The sequence below is a fragment of the Canis lupus genome, chromosome 21, assembly GCF_003254725.2.
Source record: "Canis lupus dingo isolate Sandy chromosome 21, ASM325472v2, whole genome shotgun sequence".
NCBI lineage: Eukaryota > Metazoa > Chordata > Mammalia > Carnivora > Canidae > Canis > Canis lupus.
In genome coordinates, this window is record NC_064263.1 from 47,020,353 (window position 1) to 47,044,695 (window position 24,343).

General features: G+C 35.4%; 1 long non-coding RNA gene across 1 annotated transcript; it reads right to left on the bottom strand.

Annotated features, from left to right (window-relative positions):
* Positions 1–17,652: 17,652 nt before the first annotated feature.
* Positions 17,653–21,136, bottom strand: LOC112667974 (uncharacterized). The gene is made up of 3 exons (XR_004807695.2): positions 20,971–21,136; positions 18,177–18,311; positions 17,653–17,849 (listed from the first exon to the last, which is right to left on the bottom strand). It is a non-coding gene; the product is annotated as an uncharacterized LOC112667974 (long non-coding RNA).
* Positions 21,137–24,343: the final 3,207 nt, after the last annotated feature.

Here is a 24,343-nt window from a genome sequence, read left to right on the forward strand (position 1 = left end):
AAAAAATAAAAAAATAAAATGATGGAGCTATGTACTTTCTACAAGATGATCACTTCAAATACAATGACATACTTAAATTGAAAACAAAAATTATGAAAAAGATATCACTGAAAAAACATATATTAGTTTTACAGATGAAATGGGGAATATGACTACTGAGCCTACATCATTTAGAAGAGAAGGGAATGCTATGAAAGATGTTATGTTGAAAAATTTGTTAAATTAGAAGAAATGGACAAATTCTCAAGACCAGAAGCTACTAAAACTCTGTCAAGGTAAAATAGATAATCTAAATAAAAATGTAACCCTTAATGGAAACTTCAGGGGTGCCTGGATGGCTTAGCTGGTGAAGTATCCAACTCTCGTTTTGGCTCAGGTCTTGATCTCATCATTCATGAGACTGAGGACCATGTTGGCCTCTGCACTCAGGGGAAGTTGGCTTGGATATTCTTTCCATCTGCCTCTTTCTCCACACATACTCTCTCTCTCTCTCTCTCTCTCTCTCTCTCTCTCTCTCTCTCAATCTCTAAAATAAATAAATGTATCATTTAGAAAAGGAAAAAAAAAAGAACTACTCTCAGAAGGCTTCACTGAAAAATTCTACCAAATTTTTAAATGAAAACTAACACTCATTTTATGCAATCACTGTCAGAAAATAGAAGAGAGAGAACATAATCGAAGTCATTTTATGAAGCTGGTATTACACTGGGACCAAAATCAGAAAGATTTCCCCCCAAAAAATATATATACTTCATGAATATAGACATATAAATTCTTGTCAAAATATTAGCAAATAGAATTCAGCAATATATAAAGCAAATACACAACATCATCAAATGGAATTGGTTCCAAGGAAGCACGACTAATTCAGTATTTGGAAATCAATTGATGTAACTGCCTTATGAAGAAGTTAAAGATAAAAGTGCATGAAAAAAAAAAGTGCATGATAGCAATTGGTGCAAAAAAAGCAGTGGACACAAATCCACACCAATTTATGATAATATTTCTCAGCAAGTAAGGAATAGAATGGGATTATCTCACTCTGATAAAGAGCATCATCTGTAAAAGAAATCTCCAGTTGCTCATATCCTTAATGACAAAAGACTGAATGTTTTCCCTCGAAGATCAGGAACAAGGCAAGAATAACCTCTGTTCACTTTTATTCAACGTAGTGCAGGAAGTTCTAGCCAGCACAATAAGCTAAGAAAAATAAATAAATAAAAGTCATACACATTAGAAAGGAAAAAAGAAAAACTGCCCTCTACAAAGATGACATGATTACCTGTTTAGATCCTAACAAGTCAATAAAAAATAGCAATAATTTAACTACAACAAAGAAAAATCTCTGAGAATTAGTGACTTTACCAAGTATAAAGGGTCAATGTACAAAAATCAATCACTTTCACTTTTTTAAAAACTTTTCTTTGATTGATTGATTGATTGATTGATTGAAAGTTTCTCTGTACCAAGCGTGGGACTTGAACTCACAACCCTGAGATCAAGAGTTGCATCCTTTACTGACTGAGCCAGGCAGGTGCCCCTCAATCACATTTTTATATACTAGAAACAAACATGTGGATGCTGAAATCAGAAGTACAATACAGATTTTAATGGCTCCAAAGAAAAGGAAATATTTTGTCTAAATCTAACAAAACGTATAATATTTACATACCGAAAATTACAAAAGGCTGTTGAAGAAAATCAAAGACCTAAAAAAAAAAAAAAAAAGGAGAGTCATACTGTGTTCATAGATTGGAAGACTCAATTGGAGTAAATAAGTCAAAATGTAAAGCTGGTGCAATCTCAAATCTGAATAAGTTTCGTGGATTGTATTTAGGTCATTTTTCTTGTTATGGAAAATTAAATTATAGTTATGCAAGGTGCTGCCATTGAGGAGAATTGGGAGAAAACCACAAAGGATTTCTCTGTGTCTTAAATAGCCAATGGGCCTAAAATCACCTGAAACTTAAAGTTCATACACACACACACACACACACACACACAGATAGATGATTAGCTTGGTATATAGATATAGATACATAGATACAATTAACAGGAAATGTTCATTTCTTATCCTTACTATGCCTACGTCATCTGTAGAAGCTTCAGCTGGAAGCACATTATAACAGTAAAAGCTGATGAACACAGAAAACAAATTGCAGCTTAAGAACCATAAAAGAAATAAGCACCCTACGTACTGACCACGCAGGTGGATCTGTGTCTGCAGAATAAAACCGGACAAGTTCTCTCTGTTGCTGAGGAAGACATCTGTGCATTTGTATGAGCAGGGAGGTGAGGGTGTGTCAGCTCAAAAAACATTCACTTTCTTCTAGAAAGATGATAGAGTTTATCCTTGGGCTATTCTTTTGCTTAAACCTTGATGAAGCCATTATGTCTAAGATTTAGGGGGTGTTGGATGGTCTTATGCTACATCTGAGGGCTCCCCAGTAGTACTGGAGTAGGCCGTATATGTGAATTTGGATCTTTGGGGCAAATCCCAACACCAACCCAAAACTTTGTTTCAAGAGATGTTTATGAGTGTCCATGATTCTCTTTTGTTTCCATTAAAAAAATGCAGATGATTCTATTCAACTGAAAGGGCTGGCTATGTGAAATAAACTATTTAAAACATGAAAGTGGGTTTTGCTTTCTTGTCCATAGAGATGATTATTTATTTAAAAAATAATTTTAAATGATACAGAAAAAAGTTAAAGGTGTTTAGGCTGAATATTTTAATTAAACTGTTTAAAAACATGCTATCATACAGTCCTTGATGCTTCAAATCTAAGATGGACACTTTCATATTTTCATACATTTTTCCAATAGCCCACCTACTATGTTCTCAATTCGTAAGTGCCATCGTGTAACTTTGAAAATAGCTGAGACTGAGCTCTTCACCACACAAGAAAATGACAGGTTCTTGATTACTGAAAATGACAGTTTAAAAATGCACATGAGAATTTTCTTATTCTAATGTATGCAACGCAAAGTGTAAAAACCTACATTTGTACTATTTTTAGCTCTTTAAGTTTACAAATTACCTAGTAGCAAGGGGGCAGTGTGATGCAAAAAAAAAAAAGTGTACATTTTGATCAGAACTGTTTTTTTTTTGTTTTTGTTTTTGTTTTTTTTTTTTTTTTTTTTTTTTTTTTTTTTAACCAAGTTATCTCTACTGGACTGTGGAAATGTGGCAGCAGTGCCTGATTGTCAAGGCTGCACATCTCCCTTCCACAGCTTCAGGAAAGTGAGACAAGGACGCTATTAACTGAGCAGAGAAAGCAGGGTTAAAGTTCTCTATTTGTGAAGAGATGCAGGAGAACGATGGATAGAGACCACTCCGGAGCCAGACTGTCCTGGTTGAATTCTGGTTCCACCAACATGAACCCCCTGACCTCTCATGGATCATTCTACCTCCTGGGATCTCAGGTCTCTTACTTTTCAGTTGGGAATGATAATAAAATCTTGTAGAGTTGTGAGGATTGAATGATTAACACGTAGCTGGCTTACAAGAGTGCTTCAGACATAGTCAACGCATGATACAATGTTAAAATTACAGTTTTTTCACATTGCAGGGTATAATCATGCATTCCTCTGGATTATTTGGCAATATAAACGTACACACTTTGACCAGCTAAGAAATACACAATCACACGTGCACACACACACACGTGCACTTCTCTCAGTTTCTTCTCCCCTTCTTAATATGGTATTTAAATACATAAATAAGAATATATATTTTTGACCAAATAGCTTTCTCACGCAAAAACTGTGTGTAACTGTATCTCTATTTTGCAGAGATAATTGCATGTGACAAGCTGAACGGGCTATATTTTCATACTCTGCGCTGCTTGTTGTTTCTTTTCCAGTAGTTCTAAGATCATAACCTTCAGCTATAATCATGAGCCCCAACTATATCGGGACATAAATCTTTGAGAAAAATAGCATCCTAATGCTGAGGAGCTATTGGCTTAGTGGGGCCATTCATTGTACTTTGCTTCCTTATCACATACTACTGTGCCACTGGGTTTTAGGGAAATCGCCCAGGAAAATAAAGAAACTTCAAAAGAAATGGTTTCAGTAATAGGGATGCTGCTGCTACTACTACTACTACGGAAGACTGCAAGCATTACGTATCCAGGAATAAGTTTCTGTGGCTGTCAAAAATGCTCTACCAAAATAGAAACTAGGACATTACTTTCGGGAATTACAGTCTAAGGAACATGTGTTGTATGGACCCAGAATATAGATAAGAGCCTATCATTACCTATAATGATAGTTAGTATTCAAATTGCTTTCCAAGTCATATTTCTCTTATTGCTAAGATAATTTCATTTTTTTTCAATGTCTCTAACAGTCACTGATCTTTATATATATATATATATATATGTAGGTAGGATATGGCTGCCTATCTATCTACCTACCTATCATCTCTCTATTCTGAATATGTGTCACCTAACCCTAAACTTCCTCTGAGTTTTGCCAGGAGTGCTATGTGAAACACACCAAATTCTTGACCCTCTCTTTATGCATACAATAAAAGTTACAGGAAGAGAACAAAGGCCACAGCAAGAGAAAACCATGCATTTTGAGCATTTTCTTCATCCTGTCACCAGAAGCTTAGTGAGGGACTGTGTGATTTCCACCAGCTCAAGAATTTTCACAGGATTTCTTCCAGCTAGACTATGAGAGTCATAAATTTCAGAGCTACAAGACAATGTAAAGATCACTTGGGAAATAAGAAACATGAACACCAGTGATAATCATGACCCTGACCCTAACACACACCCTTATATATTATACATGTATGGGTTACATATATATGTAGCACATACATGTTACATATGTGTGTGCATATAGAGACATGCATGTGTAACACACACATATATACCTCAGGATGATTTTGTGTAATTTTCTATAACCTAAAGCACCCCAGAGTTTATTTTTCTCATTGAGTTTGGAAGAAATGTATTTTTCCATCTTTCGTAAAGCTAACACTCTATAGAACTGGTTTTGATAGCTCATCATGCACTTCCGAGACATGGACCTGAGCCAAGATTGCTCTTCTAAAATATTTTTGTGACAGTCTCATTCTAGAGGAGGCAGGAAGATAGATGAGATAACAATAAACCATTTATTTATAAGAATTGTTTTTTCATTGATTGACATCTGAACTCAAGGAATATATGGTTTTACTTTCCCCTAAGAGGATGAATCAAGTCTGTCAACCTAAATTCTTCTAAGGCAAATGTTCTTTATTGCATCTGATGAATCAGAGACTGGTTTCTATGTCAGGGCACAAAGCTTAGAGCTTAGCTCCTTGCTCCAAATTAAAATTATCATGATTTGCCATGCAATCTGGAATAAGCCAATTAATATATTTTCTTTAATTAGATTTCTTGGTTACTTGTGTTAAAAATTAAAAACCTTTTAATTATTTTTATTCTCCTCACTCCTTTCAGCTTTCTGGAACTTATTGGTACAGATTAGCTCATTAAAGGTGATAGAGTTATTAAGCTTGGATATTAAAAGAGTGAAATGTGAGTTAAACATCGAACTATAGAAATGACATTTTTTTTACTATGATTTGAAATCTCAAAGTGAGACGGGGGAAATGTTGATTGTTTTACCTGTTCTATCCGAGGATCTGAAAATAATTTTGAATCTTTATTTTTTAGTCCTTGATTTTCCTTTTAGTCCTTGATATAAACTAAAACCGAAATCAACCATCTCTCTGAGAAGCACCAATTGAGCAAAACTTTCTTAAGCAGCACACACTGCAATTCATCTTCAAAGAAAAGATTCAAATATGGCCAAATCAAATAGCGTTTGTATTCTTCTGTGTGCTAAAAAAAAAAAAAAAAAAAAAAAAAAAAAGATATAGTGCCCAGACATTCTCTTCCAAAAGATGATTCAGCCACCATCCTTCAAATTGATGGCCAAGGGTCTGAAGTTTTAGTTGTCCTCCATTATAACAAGAATGGCAAAGATATAAAATCACAAGAAAAGACTTTGAAAGTTGTGTAATGTTTCAAATTATCACCTGCCACATGCAATTGGTTGAGATCCATATGGAGTTAGGTACGACCTTGATGCAGTCATCGTAGTAAAGAGTTTCATTACCAACAATATTAATGAAAGCAAGGAGAAGCGACACAAATACAAGTATTTACTAAAAGGCACTGGAAAATAGTTTATGAGTGACATTCGTTTTCAAAAACTTAATTTAGAAGGCAAAAGTAATGTAATGTGTGTGGCAACACACATACTGGGAAGAAGATTTCCTCTCCATTAGGCAATGGAGCCTCACTTGTTCTTCTTGCATATTCTGTGAAAAATTTTACTTCTGTCTTGACCAAAGTGGGATGGGTGAGCAAATGTCTAACCTGAGACACTTCTGTGTTCATGCCGTACCCATCAGGAGCTAGTGAGCTCTCAAGGTTAAAAGAAAGCTACGAAAAAGTCTCTGCAATCTCTCTACATTATATTCTAAGCACAGTCCATAGACAAGCAATATTAGTATCAAAATAGACTTTTTAGAAATAAGAAACGATCCATTCCCTCTCTCACCTATGGAATCGAGACCTTCATTTTCACAAGATCCCCAGGTGGTTTTAGACAGATTAAACTTGAGGGGCATTGCTCTCCAGTACATGCTCATCCTGACCATAATGTAACATTTTCTAGCTATTGGGAAATCACTGTGGGGGATAACCTATTTCATAGTTGAACAATTCTAATCATTTTTAAATTCTCTCTTACGTTAAGGGAAAGTCAGCTTCTCTGTTACATCTATCAAACTAGTCATAGTTCTCCACTCTAGCTTTTAGGATGGATATGGGCAGATGATTGTCTTTTCCCCCCTTATTCCTTCTCAGCTCTTTCAGTCATTCCTTGAAAGACATAGCGCTCACATCATGTTAGATGCACTACTCTGATCACTTTGGCTATTTTCACAAAGATGAAAGCAACTGAACCCAGTAGCCAAGGTTAAAGAAGAGATGACTGACTTACTTTGGGAGTGAAGAGAGAGGGGGGCTGCATCATCATGTGATCCCATGTTACGTTTACAGATACCGAGAACCCTGTGTCCTTTTTCAGCTTCTGACATGGTGCTAAATTATGCTGATGTCTTCCTCCTCTCCTCTACATATCAATTTGATATTTGGGACCCAAAGAGAAAGCTCACTCAATGCGGACCATGTGAGGCCACATGCAAGTATTTGTCTTCTCCTCTGAAGTAGCTTTGATTAGTTAGCTGAAATATACTTATCCCTTTAAAATTCAACACATCAAATCAGCCAACTTAGATGATTCAAAACCATGATTTTTTTTTTTTTAATTTTAAGAAACTTCTAGTCCTTCTGCCTTAATCTCTTTTAAGGCTGAAAACTACTATTATTAACCCCATGGAAGAAATCAAGGCTTTGATTCTTAAAATGTATAAACTGTATTGAATAACTTCGGCTATAGAGGGGTGTATTTTCTCTGATGTCTGAAATGCACAACACTCTTCACAAATCTACTTATAATTTTTTTTTCTTTTTTAAATATGTGGTTTGTACTCAGAAAACAAAATGACTTGAATCTAGGACTACTTTAGGTCAGGATCTGGGCCTCATCAGTGATTGCATCATTCCCACTCTTGTGGTAGACATTGTCCATCTTTTAAAGGGATCCAAGAAATAGGTACATCTTTTAGAAAAAAATAAAGTATTACATAGAATGCTATTGTAAATGCTTTTTTAAAAAATATTTTATTTATTAATGAGAGACAAAGAGAGACAGAGGCAGAGACACAGGCAGAGGGAGAAGCAGGCTCCATGCAGGGATCCCGACATGAGACTTGATCCCGGGTCTCCAGGATCATGCCCTGGGCTAAAAGCGGTGCTAAACCACTGAGCCACCCATGCTGCCCTGTAAATGCTTTTTGAGATGATTTTGAATGGAAGGGCTAAAACAACATTTTGACATCTTTTGATATTAAGGTGTTAGACACATTTTTTCCATAACTATTGTAAGAAATTTTTCTTTGAAATTATTCTGTTAACCAGGACCCAAAGCAGTTCAAAAGCAATTGACCAGCATCTTAGAATAAAAGCTTGCCATCATGCAACAGGGATCTCAGATTATTGCATTATCTTCACTAAATTCACATAGGTGCCAAATCTCATATAGGCTCTTTCATCATCAACATATGAAAAATGAGAATACACACACACCATCATCCATCCACACACACCATATATCCATACTAGAGTCCCATTTACTTACTGTAGATAATGGGGTTCAGGACACACTACCCCATGAAGATGGACCTTGGCAAATTGAATATTTTAAATGGAAGGAATTTGAGAAACTACAGGGCAAGAAGGACTTTCTGACCTTCCCCCAAAGTAGATCATAAGGCCCTCATTCTTATGTGATAGGTAACATCCCCGTATTTGGAAGAAAGGAACGTCCTTATATCTGGAGACACAGGAACTATGAGGAATCTGAACAAACATCTTGCTAATTTCTCCCATTTGTTCCACTTAGTTCTTACCCCTTTTGTTCTGGCACATTTTTTTGACAGCTTTCCCTACATCATCAACTCTACCATAAAAACACTTAGGCTCAGCTTCTTTGTAAAATCTTCATTTTCTTATGAAGGCTCACATATCACCTCAAATTTATATCACATAAATAAATTCCTCTGCTCCGGTCTTCTTAATCTGCCTTTTGTTATAGGGGACCCAGCCAAGAGGTTAGAAGGCCAGGGGAAAATATATCTGTCCTTCACTTTATAGGTGTTTAGAGGTTGTTAGTTTTATTACTTGCCTTCTCCCCAAACACTGTTCACAAAGTGAAAACATTCAAGCTTCATTAACTCACTCTTTAATCCTTGTGGCCATGGAAATAATTTGAGTGTGTGTGTTTTCATGATGATTGATTAAGCATGAATATAATTTTATGTCTGCTGCTCTTTGTTGCCTTGCCAGAAACAGCCTGTAACACAGTAAAAATTTTGTGTTGGGCCCTTGATTCTGAAACGGTTTCTGAAGTTAACAAATGAGATCATTAATGTTGTGTACAAAATGAATTGTTATGAGATGGTTTTGTGCTTTGGTTTCCTTCTGGGCTAAATTCCCAACTAAATGCCATTAGAAGATTGTCATTTCTGGTATTCTTTATTTCAGAGTATATTATTCGGTTCATGTATCTACGTTGCCCATCTTGGTGGACATTTCTTCTGCAATCTTTTAATAATAATTCCTTAGGTGTTAAAATCATGTGGATATTAAAACATATACCATATATAGAACTATGCATTAATGATTTCCTAAAAGGTCCATAATGTATTTTCCTCAAAATCTCTTGACCTATAATATACAAGCACAGAATGATAATATCTCTTTCTAGTTCTCTGAACTTTTCACTAAAATATTTAACTCCAGCTCTACTAGTTTTTCTGTCTCAGATAATTAGAGTTAAAAAAAAAAAAAAAACAGAATGATTCTAATAAACATTGTGACAGCCACATTCAGAGCTCAGGCCATTAAGAGAACGAAATTTAATCTAAAAATCAGAATGCTTCTCTTCCCCAACATCTTACCGTCACACGAACAAGGGTCCAAGATAATAATATCAAACTGTAGCTCAAGCAGCTATAAGGAATGACACTGCCTAAGAGGAAGTTCCTAGAAAACCCAAAGACAACAGATGAAAGAATCAAGGACACTGCATTCGAAGCCCTGACCCTTAAAGCTCCAGCAAACATTAAAAACAGCCCAATTCCAAGTCATATTACCATGAAATTTTACAGTAAGATCTGTTAACCTCAGTTTCTGCTACCCAAAACACCATGCCTGGCTTTCAACATAAAGTACTTGGCATATTAAAAGGAGGGAAAAACAGAGCCTTGAAAATTCAAAACAAGCATTAGAACCAAATTCAGGGAGTGGGAGAAGTTAAGTAGGTGGATGCAGAGGAATTTTAGGGCAGTGAAAATACTCTGTATGATATTATAATGGTGGATACACATCAGTGAACATTTATATAAGCCCCTAGAATATCTTAATGTGAACTATGAACTTTGGGTGATTATAATGACTTAATGTGCATCATCAGTTGTAAAAAAAAATATGCCATTCTTGTAGGGGATGTTGATTACCGGGGAAGCTAGGCATGTGTAGGGGCAGTGGTTATATGGGAAATCTCTGTACCTTGCTCTCAATTTTGCTATGAAGCTAAAACAGCTCTAAAAAAATCAAATCTTAAAAAATTAAATAAGACTTAGAAACTTAGTTCCTTCATTTCTCTACCCACATCTCAACTGCTCAATAATCACATGTTGGCTACCTCACTAGACAATTCAAATAGAGAACGTTATACAAAAGCCTACCTCTAACTCTGGGAAATGAACTGGGGGTGGTGGAAAAGGGGGGTGGGCGGGGGGTGGGGGTGACTGGGTGACTGGGTGACGGGCACTGAGGGGGGCACTTGATGGGATGAGCACTGGGTGTTATTCTATATGTTGGCAAATTAAACAACAATAAAAAATAAATTTATAAAAAATAAAAAGTACCACATAGGTTCGATATTTTTGTCCAACCTGCTGTGCCAAATACCCGACACAAGATGTGATCATTATGCTATTTGACTCACACATTTTCTTTGCTTAGCAAATCCCCAAGATTTATGATTGTTTTAACATAAATTTCATACAATTTCACAAACAGAAAATCAGAATATTGCTCCATATCTCTCTGGTGGTCAGGGTATAAGTATTGTTAGTGTCTTAGGCTCTTTCCATCTGCCAGATGCCTTCATGGTCTGCTTGTTTTAGGCAAACTGGCCAGACACTTGTCTGCATGAGTATACATAGTAAGTAGCCTATTTCCATGGATCAAATATAATATGAGACCATACTAAAATCTTAGGGGATCTCGGAATCCTCTGAAATTGTAGGCAACTTACAGGCATTTGGATTTATGTGTGTGGATTTACAAAAGTGTGTTATGAGTGTTGTTTTTTTTCCAGTGCAAGAGTGTATATAGTCTCTCAAGAGATAATCCATGGTTTTTACCAGTTTAAAAAAAAAAATCTGAGACTCAAAGGAATATTAAATCACTGACCTATAAAGCAGAATTGTTTTATCAGGATGCAAGACATCTAACAATTTACAGCTGAAGAATAATTGTTTAAATAACTGGCAACTCATCCCCTAGATGTTCAAGGCAAGTTTTGATACTTTAAGTAACTAACACTTTTAAATATGGAGAGGGAAATGGGTTGGAGGCAAGTATTTGAATGAAAGATGAATAAGCTACCTCTACGATGTTCACTAAAAATGTTCATTATGTTAAAAGGATTCCATGTATTCCGTAGGTGGAAATGATTTCAGGAAACATTTCTTTCATCAACAAAGGGAAAGCATCACATGGAGCACAGCATTTTGGAGGGGATCACTTAGATATCAAAGGAAACCACATCTTTATTCATGTGTTTGTAAAAAAAAAAAGAGAAGATACACTCTTGCTGATTTTAATATCAAGCAGCATCTACTATGTAAATTATATTTTATTAAGGTAATCCTGAAGTCACTTTAATGCCCCATGACTTCTAGAACTCAGTAACTAATTTTCTTTGTTTATCCCAGCTGTAAATGTCTTTGATGCTGGATCCCAGCCTAGAATCACATGGAAACAATTATGTAATCATTTTGCATCACTATTAAAAAAAAATTATATGAGACTATTCAGACAAATCAAATCAAATTAAATTAACAAATTTTAAACTATCTTTGTACCAAAGGAATGGAATAGAATATTATTCTCCCATCACTGTTTTCCGAAGGAAGGCATAGTTGTCTATGATAATTCAATAATTGCCTTTTTAATTGTCATGGGGTGAATGTTAGAAATTATTCTGGCATGACAGCACCACTGTGACATACACCAAAAGGGAAAAACTAAAGTTTACTAAGAGAGTTGTCTTCTAATTATCTTTACAACTGTGTATCTTTTTCATTTGTCTTGAAAATATAAGTTTTCTGTCATTTAGAATGTGATATATTTCCTCTAGAGGTGAGTTAGAAAGTTTTAAAATTGAAGGGATTTCTAGACACTTTGTCAGAATCACTGATACAAGAGTACACTTAAATATAACTGGAACTTAATTGACAGTGAGTTTGGAAAATCTAGACTTGCATAAATAGGGAAAATTCTCCAATGAGAAGGATCTTGACAAGTGTTTAGCTTCTGCCTTTATCATAGTGTCAATGAAAAACAATTTAGAAAATTCAATTTAGTTCTGATAAAAATTATCCACCTGTGAGGATTTATTCCACCTCTGAAATGATGGGTTTGATATGCTGATACAGACTTCTCACAATCCTGTATGGGCTGCCTTATGTGCATGCGGCACACACAAGCTCCCCTGGACGAGCAATGATTGGCCCTAATCAGACAGGCAGGCAGCTTCAGAGCAGATCATTTTAGACTGGGAAAGGCCCATTATTTGCATGCAGACCCCCATTTTATCATAATGGCATCCTTGGTTGGAGGTAGCAAGAAGAGGGTAGCGATAGTGGGAAGGAGGAACATAAGTTGGCACCACATTGTGGAGCGCAGAACCTGAAGCTCCTGGAGAGATGTGCTGACCCCCGTGGTATCAAGCTCACGACCAGCTAAACCAATGGCAAAGCCAAGACCAGTACCCGGCTCCCATCTTTTCTCCAATTTATCAGTCACCAAACTATCCCTTAGATTATCTGCCTTTTTTTTTTTTTTAAACTTCCATTTTTCACTAGGAAATTCATGGAAAAGTGTGAACTTTTGATGAACTGTTACTTTAAGTTAGGGACAATATTTTTATGCTTTCATGTAACTATATTTAACTCTCAAGACAACCCTTTGTGAACTATGAGATAGCTATTATTGTCCTCATTTTACATATGAACAATTAAGATTCATGGAGGCCAGGAAGACAATAATTAAAGTGCTATTCAGATGGCTGCCAGGTCTGATTAATCGACTCTTTGCTTATCATGTTCTTGATGATGATTAGTAGCGAGTACTTAAGCTTAACATGAGCAAACATGAAGTATATTTATTCTAGAGCCTAATATAACCATATCAAAACCAACGTGGTTCCCTCAAGAATTCTCCTAACAGCTTGGGTTGTTACCTCTTCTTTGACACACGCAGGCTTTTCTCAGTCTCCTTCACTAAGGATCTATGGCTTTATAATAATTATCAACTCACTAATTAACATTTACTTAGTGCCTTTGATGTATAACAGTTTCTTACCTAGATTTATAATGACTCCTAAGTGATCACTGAAGCTTGAATCTGAGTAAACATGAAAAATGACTCCAGAGGTAAATACAGCTTTATCATTAGCCAAATCTGAAACAACTCAGGACATACATTTCCATCTTAGGCATATTTTCTGGATGTGCATATTTTAAGGTCTAGAAGCTAGTCCTATAGCCTCCCACAACTGGGAGTTTTTTCATTTTTAATTTATTTATTTGTTTTCACTCACTAATGAGATTTTGTTTTGTTTTTTAAATTTTTTCATTCAAGAATTCTTGACTGAACACCAACTATGACACTAAAGACTATTGAAATTTGAGATTTGTTTGTGAACAAAACAGGGATCCATTTCTCATGGTTGTTATAGTCTATTAAAATTCACAGCTCTCTGAAGGAAGAAACTTTGGAAATCAATTGGACATTTGCAGGTTTTTGCAGGTTTTTCTGTAATATCAATGCAGTGTCTTAAGGCACTCAGAATTCTCTAAGGAGCTCTCACTATTCACCATTTGCTTGTGCCTATTTTGATTTCTAGGATTTGACTCCAAGAACCAAGTAAGGCAAAGCAGTCCGGACACCTCCTATGGCAATACATATAGATGGTTTTAAATGTTAGATTGTGCAGGATGTTCAAGAGGTGGCTGAAAAATACAATCAAATGCACTAAGTGATCTGTCAATATCACATGGACATTAGTCAAGAATAGAGATTTGAGAAGACTCCAAAACTCATGTGGTCATGAGAGGGACAATTTATTGTGCCTGATTCCAGAGATCAAGGCGGTCTCCTCAGAGAGGAAATGGTGATGCCCCAAATCAGTGGAGAATAGCAATGCTCAATTTCAGAAGGTTATTCAAAAATGAAAACTTAAAAAAAAATAAAAATAAAATAAAAATAAAAATAAAATAAAAAAATGAAAACTTTTACCTTGGATCACATTTAGATCTTAATATGGTAGGATTGATAAAACAGATCTTGATAAGATTAAAAAACAAGTGTTAGAAATGCAGAGCTGTCTATACATCTGTCCTTCCCAATTAGCCAAAATTAACTTGTTCTTTTAACGAGCCGTATATTCTCACCCAATATTTTTTGAAATCTGATCTGAAAGGTTTGCTCTTTTCTCTGAAGATAGGCATCTCTGAGAGAAAAATCTTCAGTCAACTTCTCAAGTACTAGCATACTGTCAAGCAAACAATTCATGATGTGAAGATGTCAGGGTTCAGAGTGAACAGTCCAGAAAGAATTCTTGAGTTGTCTTTGGTGCAAAAAGGTGACACAGGGACAGGACCCGTGGGGAGATAGAGCTGCAGTGGGGTCATGAGGAATGGCCTGTTACATACTTACATACTTTCACATTGGGAGGGGGTCAGGGATAGTGTTAAGTCTCTAAGGAATTTGGAAGCAAGGTCTCCAGGACCTTGAGGGGGTTGGCTGTAGTTAGCAAAAGGTCATTTACTACCATCCAGTAAAACATTAGTCATGAGACCCTTCAGATGTGTATCAGTGGGTCATATGCAGATTGCCAACATGTATCTTGGGGGTGGGGGCAGAGATACAGGAAGTCTCCAGAGGAATTTATATATGTTAAAGGAAACTTCCAGGATCCTGGAGGCCAGGCTGATGTTAAGTTATTGTATTAACATCGAGGCAGTGGAGCTCCTAAAGGAAGGTCACTGCCTGTCTCAAGGACTTGCCAGTGGGAGGTGCATTGTAAGAAAATTTAATTTTTGTCTTTTCTTTTGTTCTTCACATCAATTTATAAGATTCTTTTCAAAGCAAAAAAAAAATGTTAGTGTATTGCTGAGACCTGATTTTGGCTGATTATGCTTTATGATGATGATTTTTGCCAGTGTGGGTTTACATTATCTGACATTTAACGCCAGAAGGGCAAATATACAGTAAAATAAAGTAGAGCACCACCTGCTGGTAGTTGAAGAACAGATTGCGTGATTGACCTCAGAGGTCTTTCCCATCCGGAATGTGAATGCATGTATGTTTTCTCTGTGAATTTAAATGAACTCTGCTAATGTCTACATTGGAAATCTTATTTTGTTTGAATCAGTTTGCCTGAGGTTTGGGGAAATCTATCTCTTATTCTTTACCCCTGTGTTCTCTCATGAAGAATATTTTTTTTTCATTTTGTTGTTCTCTTTTAATAAAGAATATTTTTATTAACTTTTTTGATGTGTGTAATTTTAAAGATATTTTCATTTTATTTTTGTAAAAACAGTCAGGCACGCCTGCCTGGCACAGTCAGTGGAACATGGGACTCTTGATCTTGGGGTTGTAAGATGTAGAGATTACTTAAAAATGAAAACCCTTAAAAAATAAAAAATGAAAACAAAAGTCAGATCTTGATTTTGTTTTTAATAGGAAAGGGGTCAGTTCCTGGTTCTTTTAATCATTAATTTTACACTTACATCTGTGTTTTCATACTCTTGTTTCATACAGTAAATGATTTGGCAAAGCATTTGTGTGACTAGTTAGTTGAAATGATATTTACTGAAATGTACCATGTTGTAGGCAGTTGCTTTAGACCAGTGAATCTATTGAAGAGATATTAAAATATCTTTGGAGCAAGGACAGCAAAGAATTTAGGTTGTACTACACCCAGAAGCTGGAAATGCTCCGGCCATGCTTTCGTCTTTTAACCTGATTCCTTCTTTGAGCTTGTTTCGTTCTTGCTCATTTTGTTTTGTTTTGTTTTGGTAGAGAGCCTTTCCTTTTAAGTAATACAACATTGCAATTCACATCCTTTCTCCTTCGGTAATGTCACTGGTTCAGTTCCAAACTTCTGGGGTCTGGGGCTTTCTTTCCTCTGGTGATACAATCATCTCTGGATCTGTGGCCATGGGGATAGAGTGATAGCTTTCAGGATTCTTCCCATCGGGTGGCATTCTTAAATGAAGAGTGTCGTTGTGAACTCAGCAAACACTCCAAAATATGGTAGTTGAAATAGCCTGCTGGGAGGCTGCCATATGTTATCTGAGTCTATTCTTTCAACAACATTCAGTTAGGAAGGTAAATCAGAAAGTTTATACATTTTGCCCAAGGTGACAACAATTGATCAACACATCCATGGTTTAACATCAACCTGTTTTAACTTGTGAGTTCAGTCAAACCCATACAGTCCATCTAAAACAGGCAGGATGGATAACTGCATCACCTGTAAGTGAAAACAAATTTCCAATATTGAGACATCTATCATATAGCTACCTTGATTATAAATGATAAATGTATCAGATCTTTTTTTTTAATCAGATCTTATGAATTATTTGCATTTTTGGTGACTATTCTAAGAAAAGCAATTAACCCTTAGTACTGGGGAAAGAAAACTACTCAACTTCTATTTCAAGGGAAAGATAAAAACAGCAATATGTCCAATTAGGGATATTAGGGATTCAATGTAATTTTTCCATCACCCTGAGCATTAGACTTGATGGAATTATGTGTGGATAAATAGCACCACAAAACACAGGAGTAGCAGTGGCTTGTAGTACTGGGTGTTACTGATGAGGGCGTGTTCTCTTAAAGTGATGTATTTCCACGTATCAGGGAATGTCTATAGTCTATTCATAAATGTAACTTAAGCAGCTAAGCAAAGCTATGAGGGGAGTTTATTTTATTTTATTTTTAAGAAAGAAGTTTAAAATTAAGTTGGCGACTCCATATGTCTGTGTGATTCTTAAAGAATGGTATTAATCCCTCTCCTCCTTCTATAGTCCTCAGACCCTGCCCTGCATAACCCAATATACACTATCTGTAACATAATCATGCAAATATGAAAGAGGATAAAAATAAAAAAGAGGAAATGCCATGTAAAGCAAATTCATCCTACGCCATCCTCATTTCATTACTCTCTATGGGCTCCATATAGATAAAATCAGGCTGCATGGTGATTTACCAGGTAATGTGAAGACAGACTTTCTTGAGCAGAACAATATTCTAATCAGAGTTATAATTAGGGAGTACATAGCATAGTCCCTGGATCATAAGAAAGGGCTGGGAATGTTAGTGCATTTATGTCTATGGTAAAATATTATGTTAATAATATTCTAAAGAATTTACTAATTATATGTCTCATTTAATGTGATTAGTCACAAAATTGTGAATTTTCTCTCTGCATAAGAATGGCCATAAGATAATGGGCCATGAAAACAAAACTGCATTTTCCTTAGAATTCCAATATACTATACTCTTTAGCCAAATTAAGTAGTCTAAAAATTAGATCTTCAAATGCAGATAAGTTAGAATTCGTTAGAGCAGGCATGTTTCGTAGTGTATAAAGGCGTACATTGTGCTTGCAGAAGCATTCTGGCATACTGAGTTCTCAATTGTTCGGGAGTAAGATGATTTTGTATGAAAATAGTCAATTATGGATGCAAGATATGAAAATACAGATGCATTCGAAAATGAATGTTGGATATTCTAGGCTGGCAACAAAAAGTCATTTGAAATGATTATTTCCATCAGCTTGGCCTTGAATCAAGAAAATTGGCCTTTCCAGCAACTTCCCAGCCACAGTGATATTTGTTTTCATCAGAAGCCCTACAGGAATGATTCAAATTTGCAGATTAGGGATAAATAAATACATTGTATGAAAAGAAAAACATGTATTTTCACAATGACCTCTACTGAGAATATGATCTCTTCAGAATAAATTATATGAAACAACTGATGTCTGCCGAGAGAGACCTGTCCTATTGTAGAGATGCTGTGTCACATGTGCGACAGACTCTACTCACCAGGAGTGATGGGACTTCCCTCAACTTCCCAGGGTACCAAGTGCTTGACTCATGGGTGTATTCTATTTAGTTTATATACGGTTGGAAGTGTTCACTATAAAATATAAATAAAAAGTATATATATACATACATATATGCTTCATTGGTAGATTGGGGTTCAACTTCTCAATCAATGGCAAACTCTGGTCTTTGGGTGAATTGCAATCTTTCTGCACCTCAGTCTCTTCAATGGTAAAATCTGGATATCGCTCCTTTAAAATGGGTACTTATAAGAATAAATAGATTATATACATAAATTCTAAAGGAAGCCAAGGTGTGCACCTATGCTGTCTTGAAAAGAATCGCAAAATAGCTTATCTGGTCATGGCATCTTTCTACCATGTGCCAGAAAAAAATATCAAAACGCATATACACATTCATGATGAACCAAAAGTATATTGGGCCCCCAGTGTTGGTGATATATAATCTGTATAACTGTATGCAGCAGTTTTAAGTACCTGCCATAAAATAAGCACCCAAATCATCATTGTTACAATAATTCCTAGGCACCAAAACTTAAAACAGTGGTAGGATGCTGTGGTCCTGGAACTGCAGACCAGCCAGTCCATGGGAGAGGAACTGAGGACCATGAAGCTACAAGCTGTATCCCCAAACATCCATGTGGAACCAACCAAATTTTGACTTCACTACTTGCAAACGTGCTAATGAAACCTTTTTTCTTTATAAAGTTGCCAATCATATTACAGTGGGGACTCACCATACTCCAGAGTCTCCTCATCCTAACATGACTGACTACAGTCTGCAGAGATCTAATTTCCAAATATGCTAACATTCTAAGATACTGTAAATTAGGATTCTACAGATTAATTTTGGGGAGGACACAATTCAATCCATAAAAGACACACCAACATGTGTTCCATGTTTCACCTAGAATTCTAATACCATGTGTATTTGGAATTCAAGGGTAACAGAAGTGTTGTCCATTTTTTCCTAAACTCTATTTTGAAACTGTACCAAGTAAAGACACAATTTTAATGTCAACCAAAAAATAAGACATGGGATATACATTTTTATTTTTCTATTTTTAATTCTATTGACCCTAGATATCATTTAGAAAGTCATTCATTTCATGGACTATTTTTCTCAGCATAAGTCTAGATAAAACATCCAGATAATTTATCTTTACAGAAACAACATTATTTTTATTAATTTTGTTTAGTATAAGTTACTCAATTCCTATTGGAAAAGATTGGAAAAGAAATTAATTTAGATGATTAAGTCATTGGCTCACATTTTACTACTACATATTTAAGATTTAAATAACCAGAAAATTTCTCTGTGCTCTATAGCGATACAACATGATATTGCTGATTATCTATTCCTGTCACTGATAAAGATTACAATTTTATAATAAGAATTTTTCACTGAATAAATTAAAAACGTGTTTTTTAACGCATACAATTTTGCCTTGAAAAACTAAGGTTGTGTACTATACATAATAACATGATAATTTAGTCAAATGAAATATAGCAAGACTTTGATATAAAAATCAACTATATGTCCAGCAGTCTACATGCATTATCTAATTTAATCTTAATAATAATCCCATGAAAAATCCAGTGTTATTTTTGTCCCAAATTGAAAGAAGAGAGAAAAACAAAGGAAAAAGAAAGTGAGTAGCTCTCCCAAGTCACAGAACCAATGAAAGAACCCAGGTTCCAAAGCCTGAGCTATTGACACAACTCTTCTTCATTTTGTAGGTTAGTTAGTTATATGTGAGCTCATGTAGACAAATGAGACAAATATCTTTTCTCTAAAACATATTTTTGAAGAGGCAAAGGTTACTATTCTTCATGGCAGAAAGTGACCTCTGTTTAATAAATTATTTTTAATGACTAAGAGAAAGATAAAATCTCTAAAGGGAAAAAATTATCCCAGATCCCCTCATCTTATTCAGATTATTTAAGTTAACTTCAAATATTATTAATTTTATTTTATAATGTTATCATTAATTGTAATAAAAAATAATATTATATGAGTGTTGGGAGTGGGGCTCAGAAGCTTGTTTGATCTAAACCGTTTATACAGATACTGACATCTGAAAAGTCCCACTACCATGCCCCATATCCCACAGATAATAAGTGGGGTGCCTGGACCTCAGAGAAGGCAGAATGAAGAATAGACTTAAGCAGGCTTAGAATGTTCCACAGTGATTGGAACGAATCTTTTTGGTCAGACCAGTTGAAGGGACACTATTCTAATTCTTATTTGAAAGGCTTTGTAATAAGAGGCAAAGAGGAGAAGACTGATACAGCAATGCTCTGCAAAGAGTGAGCTGTACTGTCACTAGAAACTAAACAGATATTTTTCCTGAATCAGAAAATATGATTTAACCCAATATTATATAAAATCACTAGAAATAATTATGAGAACAATTAAATAATATAGACTTAGAGTCAAGTAGTATAAATATAAATAAATATAAATATAGGGGATCCCTGGGTGGCTCAGTGGTTTGGCTCCTGCTTTTGGCTCAGGGCGTGATCCTGGGGTCCCGGGATAGAGTCCCATGTCAGGCTCCCGGCATGGAGCCTGCTTCTCCCTCTGCCTGTGTCTCTGCCTCTCTCTCCCTCTCTCTGTCTATCATGAATAAATAAATAAAACCTTAAAAAATATATATATATATATATAAACAGATAAAATTACTTGATGTTAAAATGAAATAATAATTAAGTGATCCTATCCTGCAGATTTTCTACTACTTTGTCTAATGCTAATTACCTATTGCATCCTGGATCTTCTCACTCATTTAGTTGTAACACCTGTCACTTGCACTGGAACTTCTATACTAATTATAAAGAAATCTCAGCCTTTTATCTAAAATAACTCACAGAGGTTCTCCAGGTGAATTTATATTGACCAACCTATTCTGGTTCCAATTAGCTACGGTAAAGCTTCATGTAGAACTGAAACTTATGAAAGTTTTCTTGAAAAATTTCTGTAGAGCTGTCTGAAGCACCTCCTTTGCAGCTCAGCAGATTTTGAAGTGGTAACAGAGGCTGACTTCTAGCAGGAAAATGGCATCTAAAGAGAATCCTAAGGGCGTATAGAAATAATTAATTCAATTATTTCCCTTAATATCAAGTAGCCCCATTCATCCTTGCCCAGGATTTGGTTGCATGATCATATATTGTATATGCATTTATAGAATATTTATTGTAAGTAATAACAGTGATCATGATTATCATATTATTTCTCATTTCCTTTATGACACTTCAGTAGACAGTGTAATACACCTGTGTGTCTTCTAATCTGTACTTCAATAGCAGTTAACGTTTGCAGCTCTCCAGTCACTCCAGGCATGGTGTACTAAGCGTGCTTCAACTCTGGCTATACCTTCAAGAAATCATTTTCTAGTTACTATAAATAATTAGACACATTTTGTTGTCGTTGTTATTGGGGGAAATGTATAGTAGATGATACATGTAGAGAGGATTCTGTTGCTTGATCAGACCATTAAATTAGCCTAAACAACCATTAAATATTGCTGCAACTTTCTCAACAGATAATTTTCTAACAGAAATATAGATAATTTTCTCAACAGATAACTTTCTCCGTTTCAGATAACTTTCTCAACAGATAATAACACAGCACTTAGGAGACAGACACCTGACACTTTATCACATTTACAATAAAATGTTGTATAACTTAAGTGTGTATGTGTTTGTACAAAAGTATTCTTCCAAAGCATGTTTCTATGAGCAGCAGAACTCCAGCTAGGAGCAGGATTTGACTACCACATGCCACCTTATCAGTGGTCTTATGAGGTAGGGACTTTATATAAAGATCACCTAACAATAATCTCAGGAAGCCATTGAATTTTATCAAAAAAAAACCCAAAAACAAACCAAGACACAAAATAACTGCAAAGGTAAAATTGAGTTATGTCATTTCTCAACACTACTAGCAATGATAATATACCCAAGGCTTATTATGAGCTAGGCACTGTTCTGAGCACTTTATATTATCGCATTTGATTCCCAAAAAAAACTGTAATGTTTTATTTCCATTCTTAAAATTGGGCAAATTCATTCACTAACAAATATGCCACTGCGATTATAATAATTAAATAAATATAAATTCATTTTATGATTTTATGTACATTTAGAAATGGTTCCCACATTATCTTTAGTCTCCATTATAATTATACATTTAATGATAGGGTAATAATTGCATGCATTGACATCCATTTTAATATCATTGTGTACTTCAGTTATTTCCAGGCCTTTTTTTTTTTTTCTTTCTCTTTAAGTAATGAGTAATGCATCAATGAGTATTTTTGGGACTTAAAATTTTGTCTATTTGTTTTTATAAATTTAGAAACACAAGCACCCTAACAATTTCAAGGTGGCATATAACTACAAGATCAGAATATATAAATATCTTTATAACTAGGCTACATATTACCTGATTGATTTTCAAAAGTTTAAAGCCATTTACAATTTCTAAAACTCTCCTTTCATTCTGCTAAATCTTCTAGCAATTAGCATTATAATTGTAATATTGTCTAGTGTTCACATTATAAACAATGGTGCCTCAAGGTTGATTAAATATGCATTTTGTTGATTACTCAAAAGGGTGAACATTTTTTCCATTTGCTTTCAGTATTTGCTTCTTTTCTTATGTTAATTAACCTCTTTGCATTCATTTAACTTTAAAAAATTCAGCACCAAATGCAGGAAGAAATACATTAGGCATTTTCTTTGTATTTATCATTTACTTGCAAAGCAAAAGGGGGAAAAAAGATTTCATTTGTCATTTCCATTCACAGAGATGTTGTATCCATTATAACATGTCAAGATGTGATGACATGACGTTGGAGAGATACCTTTGACATTTGGAGAACAAAACTTGAGCAGGTTTAGAGTTTACAATTTGTTTAAATTCCCTTACTGAGTAGGCTTGAAATATCTAAAGAGCAAAATAAAAATGAAAAGAAAAAGTTTTTTTTAAGTATCTGAAAGGCAACATTACAAAAGTAAACCACTTACTTTTCCTTCAAATAGCATCTTGAAAAAGAAAGATCGTAATTCCTCTGAAGTCTATATAACACTTATAGTCTAGACTGCAGTTTAAGGTATAATTGGTTACAATGTTCGCAGGAAAACATGAATCAAGAGAGGAGCAATAAACAAGTTGGAGCAATTATAAAGAAAGGGAGAAACGGATGATGGTCCGACAATGACAACAAGGAGGTCCTCCCTGAATTTTCAAGGAAATAACAAATCATGTATTTAAATATTTTCCATGGTAGCTACAGTTAAAATGATCATACCCTGTAAAGGTATTTGAAAATGGAAAATCTAAGCAAGGAGCTTTCCCTGGGTCTGAGTAGTCCACATCATATTTCAACTTGGCCATTTTTAAACATCCTGCTTCTTCTCACTTGTAATGTAAGGCATAAGGTAAAAGCTGAGAGAACATTCTGAAGGAGCAGAAGGGCTTCCCTAGAGATGACACTTCCCATTCTGGTCAAGAAAACAATCCCAGCAGGTTTAACTGTTCCACTGACACTGGCACATGATGCTTAGGACAATGGGACACTGTTTTGTCATCAAGATATTTGTTCTGTTCCTAAGTCTGTCTGATTAGAACCTTTATTAAAGTGACTTAAAACTCTAAAATGCGGGTATGAGTAGGAATACATGAGTTTCCTAGAATCTTTGGTTTGAGATGATTTCTGAGGTGGAACAGGAAGCAATGAGGACACTCACTTCCCCAGGCTTTCAGAGTCTGTGCTAAGGTCAGGTGGAAGCAAGCAGAAACCCACTTCCTCCATTCTTTGTTCTGTTGCTCTGGAAACTGACTTAATTTTTCTGACCTTTATATTTTTGTCACATTAAAAAGAATGTAAAATACCATGTTAAGTCTTTGAAAAGATTTTAATGAGACCACTTGTGGAAGACTTTGGTCTCTGGGAGTGAAATAGCCTCTCAACTACCCAACCTTCTCTTTCATTGGCATTTATCAAAATGGTGGTGGTAGTGCTGGTAGGAGGCAGCTGGTCCCTGAGGGCAGCCGATGACTGTGACTGAGAAGTGAAAGAGCATCTGAAAGTCCCCAACTCAGGATGAGACTCCTAATACCTTGGGAAACAAATGGACCATGCAGATCTGCCCTCTCTCTTAACAAGAGTGAGAAACCAAGGCCCAGGGCAGAGCAGGGACTTGCCAAAGTTACACAAAGAGATTCTGTTATAGTGAGACCTAATGTCCAGCTTTTAGGATTCCCTATGTG